Genomic DNA, 8312 nt, shown 5'->3' with positions numbered 1-8312 from the left:
AACACCCATGGCATCTAAATCTCTTGTGTCATGATCTCTACATTAGCCTCCTTATGTAAGGCTGCTGCAGGAGGAAAACCTCAGGGATCATTTGTTTTTTTTGTTATCTCAGTAGGTAGTTGTGAGCTGAAAATTTACTACTGGTTAAGACTGCCTCTGAAATAAGAAGTGAGGAGAAATCTTCCAACTAGCTAGAGATTTGAACAGTTCCCTTGTTATGAGAATAAGATATACATGGGCTTTTGTGGATAGTTGTAAATACTTAGCTGGACGTTTCTGGGTCTAGAAGAAGAATGAGGGAGGTCTGGAGAAGAGACATATAAATGTTCATTAAGATTGGTCACAAAGTGTGTAGATACTTGTGACTCATGTCAATGTCTAGTGGTGAAAAAACAAAACCAGATAGATACAATGGCTTATCCCAGTGGTTTCACAATGGGATATTAGTGAAATAGTAATGATGGGAATGGAGGCTATGCTTGGGGTCCACTGTGTGGGCCCCATAAAACCAAGGCTGGTTTATCTACTTCTAGTACTGAGTAGAAGTACTCAGTACTGAGTACCTGACCTCTCAGTAGCTGAAGACATCCCTGATACTTCAGTATGTTACCATCCCTTAAAGACAACACGTAGTTATGTTATGTACAGATGATTACATCACACCTGTTCTTCCACGAAGGGGATAGTAACTCATCCTTCCTGAAATTGATACTGGTGTGTGTTTGCCTTTCCTAACCCCACATCCTGACTATATACTGCAGACTTACAGTTTCTGGCTTTCCCACACAAGACTCTTTAATACACAGCCTTAGATTAAGGGACTCACTCGAAGGCAAAGGATGCAACAATAAGCACATGACCAGAGAGTTCACTGGCTGTGCTGCATTTTCACACAGAAGCTGCCAGACTAATCAAAAGTTGCAATGGCCTTTTAAAGGCAGAACTTGGAGAAGAACCTCTGTAGAGTTTATGTGTTTTCCTTCACAATGCAGTATGTACATTTAATCAATAGTCATTATATTGTTCTATATCTCTAATATCAAAAATACAAGTTTCTGGGAATCAAAAAACAGAAGAAGGAACAGTCCATCTCAACATCACTACCAATGAATCACTTGGGTAGTGTGTTTCATTCCCCAACTAAAGACACATTTTGATTTGATGCCCTGATCCCTGGGAGAATATCGTACATCTATCAGAGAACACAGTAGAATTTCCATTTAACATATAACAGTGCCTTGCTGCTCCCTGGTCATTGTGTCCTTTTCATGTTGATAAACTGGAGTTTTAGGTAAGAGGTTTAGATAAAAGCTACCATCATACCTGTGATTATTGGCATTGATTATTATGGGGAACAAGCAGTGATATTACATAATGGGATACAGAAGAGTACATCTGTAACACAAGACATTTACTTGAGTATCTGATACTATCTCCCTTCCCAGGGATAACAGTGAAGAGGAAATTATAGTAACCAGGACCTGGCAAGGGCATGGAAACCGAGAAATCAATCCTTCCTATTGAACCCTACATCAAAGATCTGTGCAACCTCACTAGGCAAGCTATCTAGACCAACAGAAGTGCTGGGAAAATATTAAGGGACTCCAAAAGGAGTGGTGAAAGAGAAAGATAATGAATATCAATTATGTTCTTAATGTTAACTGGGTCAGTTTAAACTGTAGTTTGACTAACCCTTCTGTGGAAGATCTTATTTTCTTAGGGGTCACGACCAGTTGGTGAAGAATTAATGAAGGGCAGAGTGGATATAATGTTGGTCATGAAGTCTAAATGTTGCAAGGTGTAGACCGTAGGTGATGAATTCAGTGCTTCATTCAAATTCCCTTAGTCCACCCCAGAGAGTAACTGCCACTTTGGTGGAGTCTCCCTACATGTCAATGGCTTTCTACATGTTGCATGTGTATTTCTCCCTTTGATGGCTTTCTCTGGCTACATGAGCAAGATAACCTGCCCTTATGGCAGTTTGAAAGTATCAGGGGCCTAATGACTGCTATAGTAACCATCAGCCAATGAGGAAGTGAATAACCAACTCACCTTACTCATCCCTCAAGGGCACAATTCTGAGATGTTTTCAACAGTTTCTCATTGGCATTGAAACGTAATTACATGCAGAGGTTATGTATTTTTTATTGGTTATTCTCCCTTATCCATCCCACTTTCCTACTCTCTCACCATGCTTCTGGATTACCTTCCAAATAAACTCTCAGCCCAAAATCACTTGTTTTACAAATGACTTTTTGAGGAACAAAAACTAAGACACCATCATCATACAACTTACTATTGGATTATTTTGCTACCAGAAATCTAACTAATAGACATATATTTGGTTGAATATGCATTACATTTACATTCTCTCCAATTAAAACAATCTATCCATAATTTACAGACACATGTGCTTAATGAAGAAAGAAAAACAATCATGTATTTCTGTAAATGATTATCCGAGCCAGATTCATGACAGAGGTCAAGTCTTTAAAGTCGTGACGAGACAAGAACAAGAATCTCGATAAGGAAAATGAACATTTTAAATGAACTAGAAATGGCAACTTGCCAGAAAATCACTCCCTTTAAGGGCACTGATGGGACTTTGAGGTCACATAGCTAAGTCTACATCAAGAGGATGAGTTCTTTGAGTCATATTTTCAATGGATTTGTTACATTTACATTGTGTATCAAGATAGCTCTCAGGAGTGAAGGTAATAGTATGTTACAGATAGAAAGCAAAATGGTTCCCCAGGGAGATCAAGGCCACAAATGAAATCCTTTGCTTTAGCTTCTAGTATGTCTGCTTTTATAACTTGACCCTTGCCCACAGGCTCAGCTCTGCCCACAGCTCAGGATAAAATATACTTCTAGCCTGGACAAATTTAGAAAACTTTAACTCAGTGACACAGAGTGGTCAGCACAAAGGCACACTTGCAATTTTTTTGTCCCAGAGTAACTTTAGTCTGCCTCATTGCTGTGATTCGTCCCTGCTCAGTACAGTAAGGCTGCTCTCCCTAGTCACAAATGATTCCTAAGGTAAAACCCTGTGCTTTCCTCTCAGCTCATTCTTATACAGGACCACGGTATCTTCTTTTTGAAACTTGTTTCTTCCTGTCTTAATCCAAACCTAGTCCTTTGTTTTTGTCATTCAATGACTATTCTTTTTTTTCCTAAACTTTTGTTTTATTTATTATCCTACCTTGTCGAAGAAATCTAGGAGATCATAAACAGTCATAAATCTATAGACATATTAGTAACCTTTAAAATACGTATAGAAGGAAAAGAACTACATATGAAGAGGCAAGAATGTACTGGAAGAAAACCAAAGTTAAGGACACTTATTGCAATCAAACCCATGATATAGATTTGAGTATACAGCTGGTCTTAAACTCTATTTTCCACTTCTATAATTTCATCCACCCCTGTTGTCTCACAGAGCTGCTACGCAGATATCTTGCAAATACAAGGACCCTGCATTTGCATTTTGCACTGGGCTCACAATATATGTAGTATTTCCTGGCCTCATTTACCATGTTATAGGCAGTCCCTCTTATTGGTGGCCTTGACAAAACCCCTCCTGGGCCACTTTCTGACAGGGAGCGGGGTATTGACCAATATACCTTGAGGACTCACAATTTGTTAGGTCTTGTGCTAAACAGTTGCTGTTTACAATCTCATTTCAAGCTCACAACCACCCAGTTGTGCAATTCCTCCTGTTTTCCCCATTGTACTGGGTGATAAAACAGGGACATAGAGAGTCTAGAAATATTCACCAAATGTCATAGCCAGGAGGTTTCACATCTAGGAATCAAACCCAGAATATTTGATTTGGGAAGCTGTAACGTTCTGTCTCATGTCAGAAATGGCCTGGACCAATACGAAACAGAAAAGGAGTCCCAGGTTGCAGTTTAAAATGAGGCTGTGGACTGTACTTTATAGGGACTAGTATGACTATGGTTAATGGATTTAGCTTTGGGTTCTGGGTGGGTCCTAGGAAAATTTAGGAAAGAGCAAAAGGAATATTTAATTGGCCTCAGGACTGTTAAAGAAAATCAATGAAGCTTATTAGTGAATCTAGTTCAGGAGAGCAGGGTACAACCTAGGAACCAAAAAGCAGATCAAACTCACTGACGGTCCTGCCGAGGCCAGAGGCCCTGGGCTCTCTCTTCTGCCTGGACAGACCTCTGGTATGGGGGACTGAGCCATTTCCTGGCTCTTGTCCCACCTGCACAGCCTGGAGCAGAAGAAGCAGCTGGTCCCAACACAGGCAAAAGTGTCTGCTCATCACATGGGGGTTGACGGAACTCTGATTCTTTTAGCTCTTTGCATTGACCTTTTGATGGTCCTTGTTCTGGAGGCCCTTTAAAAGCTTTTCCTATGGGTGGTCAAATGAATAATGGTCATCCAGGTGGCAAGATTTGCTCCTTAAATGATCATGATGACTGGGAAGACCCAAGGAGAGACTGGTTCAGCAAGCCATACACTTTAGGGCAAATCTCTGCCCAGTAGGGCTGGAGTCATCCTCACTGCATCAGAAAGTTTGATGCTGCCCTCACCTGAGTCTTCAGGCTTTGTTGGATGACACCTACATCCTACGCCCCGCCGATGTATCTCCTTCCTCTGATGGGGTCCCGGCTGATAGTATTTACCTATCCTACTCTCATTGAATCAGGCTCTTTATGTGGGAGGATGGGACCCGAAAGAGAACACTGAAGACTTGGTCTAAAGTGAGCAAAGATCTAGAATGATCAGGACAGCCATGCCAGGGGGCTACATCCGATGGGTAAACAGGTGTCTCCCAGGCTCTCAGCTTAAGACATCCCTCTTCACTTCATTCCATCTTGGAAGGACACTTAGGGCCTTATTTCTGACTGAACAGATTCCTAAATTCTCTTTTGGGGAGATTTTTTTTTCCTTTTTTTGCCACTATGTTTGCCACCGAATCGCTCAAATCTATAGTTTGCAAACATCTTATTACATGCAAATGTCCTTGGCCATCTATACTGTGATAAACCCATCAGTTATTTTCACGGAAAATCACTGGTACAAACATCAAAGTCAAATTCACAATTAAGTCCTAGAGTTTAAGTAGTATGAAAGTCCTGTGGGGTCTTTCCATGATGTAGCCTGTGGCCATGGAAGCTTCAAGTTCCCTCTGGCAGAGGTGTCTGGGGCTGGGTGAGAAAGTGGGTGAGCTCAGACCATAATTAAAGTATGAATCCAGTTCCGAACAAATTTTTAATTCACAGATGTGTATACTAAACTCAGGGAATCAAGATGCTATTGTTGATATTGCTGCAGAAATGTGTTTATATGAAGTTTCTTCCTTCCTTCATAGTTCTTTAAGACAGTAAGTAAAAACTCACTCAAAAAAGGGGGAATACATTTAATTCATTTCTGTGTAGTGTTCTCAGCTTTGTAGAAGGGAAACCTAACCCTAAGACATAAGGTAAAATTCTCAAGAGAAAGTTCCATCAAAGTTTAAGTTTGAATGGAATAAAAAACTCAGTCAAAAAAACAATGAGAAGAAGCCAGCATGTGAAAAGAAGAAAAGCTTTTGCAGAGGAAATAGCTCATGAGAAGGCACAGAAAAGAGAAAGAATGGTACCTTTGGAAACATTATGAATCCACATCAAAAAAAAAAAAAAAATAAGAATCTCTTTAAATGGGGTCACCTCCACTGCCAGATACGTGGGTCATCTGAATCTCCCAACCTATCCATTTATATTTTCCAAGAAGCTTTTTTGGACATTGACACTTCAGTTCACATTTCAGCTGAGAAGATATTGCCAAGTTACATGAGTATACCAGAAAACCCGGAGTAATGGTTTAAGGAATCAGGAAGCTGTGCAAAGTCTGTAAGGGGTAAAGAAGTTCAGAATGGAAATGAGGATTGAGGAAAAACTTAAATCGTGGACAGGAACCCAACAGAACAAGTAAAGGATGCATGTTGAGATTTAGCAATTTTTTGAATCGCTAGGCCTAGGAGTCAAACTCTTAGCAGAGTTGGACTCAGCCTGCACTTACTGTGTTAGTAATGAAGTCCTGGTTCAGTTCTGGTCCCAGTGGAGCCAACACTTCCCAGAACTCCAGTTAGAGCTGGAAGCAGTTGCAGCCTCAGGTGAAAGTGTGACCTCTAGAAATTGGACCTGGGACCTGGGTTCTGATGTTACTGTTCTAATGGCACCAATGTAGTCTAACACCTAGACTAGAAAACTTGTTCAAATATTCTTTTGCTTTTCATATGTATAATACAACTACCAAAGTATGCTTAACTCTGCAATGTCTTTTGGCTTCCTTCCATTACTTTTTATTCTGATTACCACCATTCTCATTACAGGACTTTATTTAATTATCACTTATGGTCTATTGACCTCAAAATACCATGAAGAAAAAAGTACAGTAAAACTGCCATTCCATTAAAATAATAATAAAAGGGAGATGAATAGATCTGAACTTCAGTAATTTCTCTGATATAACTCCTATTTACATTTACTAATTTCCCCCCTAAAATATCCTTTAATACATAAATTATTTTTTCTCTTCTTGATTTTCTTGTTCATTTCTACTTTTGTGCCTTTGTTCATGCATTTACTTAATCAGAGCATTCTCTTTCTGATAGGCACATATTGTATTCATGCCTGTTATTGAACAGGCATTTCAAGCATCATATAGATAGCTCAAGTAAAACAAAGCCTCCATGAAGACTTTCTTAGTATTTCCATCCATATATTACCTTTCTTTTGACTCTCTACAACACTTTCTATGTCTGTTAACATGCAAAAGACCTGATGAACTAATGACATATTTTATTCATTTATGTTAGGTGCTGTGATGCACCACTTAGAGCCCCCTGCAGGGATAAAAAGCAGTCTTTCAGCTGCTGGAAGGAAACTGCAGACAGCCTTCAGATGTCATCCAGCTTTGAGAACCGTTTCATCAGAAAAGCCAAACCTCACCTGAGAACACACCCCACTGCCTGCATCAATGACTGGTTCTAATGTTGAAATGAACACCGAGTCCCATTTCCCCAAAACAGGACGACTCCGAAGTGTCATATGAATTTAGGAATTCCTTGTAGATCTGCTGCTAAATACTTCGAGAAAACGTCACAGAAAACTCTTTTCTCTGCTTGATCCTGCTTCCTCCTTTTCTTCCATAGATGTTAATGTTTAAAATTTCCCCAATAAATCCTCTGTGTGTTTTTATCTCTATTGCGTTCCTGGGGAAATCTAAACCATGTTATCATTCATTTGTGAAACATATATCTAATTATATTCACTGTTTTATGTGCAAGACATAGCTCTATGTGGTTGAAGAAACGAAGAAGAAACAGTAACTGTCCTCACTCTCAAAATTCTAGCATGAGAGATGAGTGAAACATGTATAAATGTGTGTAAAAGGCAGTTTATGACATAGTTAAATAATATCAAGATTCTGGTACAGAAATCACATGCAAGCATTTTTTATCTTCTCGAAGGGATTTTCAACTCCTTTATGCTAGGAGTATATGTTCCTAGACTTTTTGCTATCCAGTCACTTGCTATCCAGTGACTTGAATGAAACGGATACTCTTAGTATGTAATTGTTAAATTGATCTCATGTTGGATTATTCTGGAAAAAATTTTAAAATCTACAAAAAGTATTCAACAGAGGCTCTTTTACACAATGACTTAGAGTAACTGTGAGTTAATTTGAATGCTCAGGAGTCATTTTATTCATGGGTATATTTATTACTGAAAGCAAGAATTATAGCTAAATAACTCTGAGTCAGAAATGTCAGTGCTAAAACCTAAAAAAAGTGCTGAGGTTCACATTGAAGGGAACAACATTCATAATTTCAAAGACTCTCAGATTGATTGGTTCAGCTTCTTAGACAGGTAGGTACTGCCCTCCATTTACAATCTTACAGAAGCTATTATATTCTGTATTTTTCCAATTCTAATTTGGTTTATCTCTAACATAACCTCTCTGCAAGGCTAATGCACAAGACCATTATTTATCTATTTTTTATAGCAAGTTGTTTAAGATATTTTGAGATGGTTATATGGGTCACTAAGTGCTTAGTCTAAAGGAAAGAGAGTTATGTGTCAATGTCTTGCAGCATTTTCTCATTTAAACTAAAAATAATCTTGTTTAGAAGAAGCAAATAATAGTGTATTTCAATAATCTATATAGGAAAATTAACAATTAAACTTAATTGTTAAATGTATTGCTACATAGCTATTATTTTTTGTTTTGTTAGATAAATATCAGATAACCAAAGTAATTTTACTAACATTATTTTATAAAAACCGCTATTTCACTAA

At 38.6% G+C, this 8312-nt stretch overlaps 1 long non-coding RNA gene across 1 annotated transcript; it reads left to right on the top strand.

The window, feature by feature from the left end:
* Positions 1-2955: 2955 nt before the first annotated feature.
* LOC109277903 (uncharacterized) lies at positions 2956-7211 on the top strand. Its single transcript, XR_002085381.1, has 2 exons — positions 2956-3002; positions 6851-7211. It is a non-coding gene; the product is annotated as an uncharacterized LOC109277903 (long non-coding RNA).
* Positions 7212-8312: the final 1101 nt, after the last annotated feature.

This window comes from Panthera pardus, unplaced genomic scaffold, assembly GCF_024362965.1.
Source record: "Panthera pardus isolate Hobbes unplaced genomic scaffold, ASM2436296v1 HiC_scaffold_16, whole genome shotgun sequence".
Taxonomy (NCBI): domain Eukaryota; kingdom Metazoa; phylum Chordata; class Mammalia; order Carnivora; family Felidae; genus Panthera; species Panthera pardus.
This window is presented reverse-complemented; position numbering and strand designations above follow the sequence as displayed.